General features: G+C 30.2%; 1 pseudogene; it reads left to right on the top strand.

Moving 5' to 3' along the window:
• Positions 1 to 223: 223 nt before the first annotated feature.
• LOC140915621 (E3 SUMO-protein ligase KIAA1586 pseudogene) lies at positions 224 to 2,390 on the top strand (annotated as a pseudogene).
• Positions 2,391 to 2,648: the final 258 nt, after the last annotated feature.

The raw sequence follows: 2,648 nt of genomic DNA, 5'->3' as shown, positions 1-2,648 counted from the left end.
GGTTGTACTTGCCTCATTCGTGCACTTGCTCAACTGTTTTCTATACAGTTCAACAAGACCAGTAAGTCATAGTCGGTCTGTTTGTTTCTAGTAAATTGCATGTGGTATTTCGGTGTGTAATACTAACTGGACTGTTATTCAAAGATTAAAGTTTTCTATTCAATATAATTTACCCTTCATAATGAAATGCCAGAAAAGCATTATTGACTGGTTTTCCACTAAAATGACAAAATCATCAGTCTGTAGTTCTAGTAGCGAAAATAATTATTTAAATACTGAAAACGCCAATGACAATAATTTTGGTGATGAAAATATCTTAAATGTTGAATCATCTGAAAATGTGTCTGCAATGGAAGAAGATTTATATGACTGTGCAAATGTAGTACCCGATTGTTGGACTTCCGAGCAGGCATAATATTTTTTAAAGAAATATAATGGCTTGATAATTGAAGGCAAAAAACTTGGCTGTTCCCACTGTGCAAATATGTCATATTTGGGGGTCCTTGAGGAAAATCTTTACACATTTCTTCAGAATTGCAGAAGTGTACTATTAAAGCATCTGGAACTGATAAAAAAGTTCAGCAAGCTTGATTAAGAAAAAAAATGAGGGAACATTTCGAATCAAGCTCTCATTTGAGAGTTATAAATATTTTAAATGAATCTAAAAAAGAACCTCTCACTACAGTGATTGATAAAAGTTACTGAAAAAATATTGCAATAACCAGCAAAATTTTCAACATAGTTTACAGCTTAGTAAAAAGAAATCAACCAATGTCAGATATGGAGGATGAAGTAGAGCTACAAATTAAGAATGAAACCGATTTAGGGGTTACCTACATTCTCGATTTTCGGCCATCAGAATCATAGAGCATATTGCTGAATTAATAAGAAAACAATTTTTTAGTAAAATCATTGAAAACAATGCAAAGATTTGTATTATTATTGATGAAGCTTCTACAATTTCAAGTAAAACTGTGCTTGTAATTCTTATAAAATTATAGAATTACAAGATTCTTCACCAACAGTTTTTCTCAATTTAGTGGAATTAGAATCAACAAAAGCAGAAAATATTTATAATGCTTTAAGACATTCATTAACCAATACAGGATTTGACACAGAATATTTAAAGAGAAATATAATCGGATTTTGTTCTGATGGCGTGAGCACCATGCTTGGACATAAATCTGGAGTTGCTACAAGACTCATTCAAGATTTTCCAAACATTATAATTTGGCATTGTTTGAATCATCGGCTAAAACTGGCTTTAGATGATGCTATAAATGATATCAATGAAATAAGCCATTTCAAGATTTTTTTGGACAAGATTTATGCAATTTTTCATCAAATAAAAGTCAGTTTGAACTTAAACAAGTTTCTGAAGAAATATATATTGAAATCATCAAAATAGGCCGTGTTTTTGGTCCACAATGCGCTTCTTGTAGCCTTAGAGCTGTCAAAGCGGTCTGGAGAGCTTATCCAGCTCTCTATATTTATTTTTCCAAAAATAAGAAATTTTCTGGCATGGAAAAAAGGTTGAAAAACAAAGAATTTTTAAAAGACTTGGCATTAATGATTGACATTTTGGATGAACTTGCATTATTATCAAATGCACTGCAAGCGAGACAATTGAGTTTAACAAAGGCAGATAAGCTAATCAAATGAATGATTGATTTTTTCATACAATTAAAAGATAGTTTTGGTATACATGAAAATAAAATTAATGAAATGATAGAAAGTGATGCTTTTAAGTGCATAGAGTTTGAAGATAATGTAAGGTTTAAATCACTGCCACGAGACAAAGTAATAGAGTGCATTATTGAAAAAATGAAGGCAAGATTATTAAACGAAAATCACATTAAACATAAAGACGACAATTTAGGTCATTCTAGTAATACACCTAAAATAGTTGAATTATTCAATGTTATGGATCCCACTTCATGGAATACTGAAGAAGTCAGGTTACCTTGGAAATCAGAAGAAGAAAAAGAGCATGAATTAAACAAATTCATAAAATTTGTAGTTGATTTAAATGATTTTTGTGACCATGTAGAGAATAACATTCAATCTAAACATCTTCCTGATCCGGAAACAATAAGGAAGGCAAAGCAAATTATGAACATAATTGCAATTAGTTCTGCAGAAGCAGAAAGAGTTTTTCGTTGATGAATATTATTTGTAGTGATAAAAGGGCGAATTTAACAATTACACATATCTCAAGCTTTATGACCATCAATTTGTTGGGAAAACCACTAAGTTCCTGGAACCCAATACCATATGTTAAAGCATGGATGAGAAGTCATCGATCCGCATTAGATACCAGAGTTCAGATATCCAACACCAAAGGTTATGGAGAAGATCAAGAAGCCATTTGGAAATTACTACCTAATTAGTAATGAATAATGTACTTAAATATTCTTTAAAATATTGCTTGTTGCATTGTATACTTCAACATGAATATATTACACTTTTTATTTTTAATAACTTAAGTAGTTTACATGTAATATTTTAAAATACAAGAATAATAGGCATTTCATTCTTAAATATTATTATCGTTTGCTTACTCATACTTCTCTTCTTTATATTTTCTTTTCAAATGTATTTTAAATTAATTTAAGAAAGCAGTACTTTGTTTCTATTGTTATAAACAT

The sequence above is a fragment of the Lepidochelys kempii genome, chromosome 1 (genome assembly GCF_965140285.1).
Source record: "Lepidochelys kempii isolate rLepKem1 chromosome 1, rLepKem1.hap1, whole genome shotgun sequence".
NCBI classification, from domain to species: Eukaryota; Metazoa; Chordata; order Testudines; family Cheloniidae; genus Lepidochelys; species Lepidochelys kempii.
Note: the sequence above shows the minus strand (reverse complement) of the source record. Positions and strands in the feature narration are given on the sequence as shown.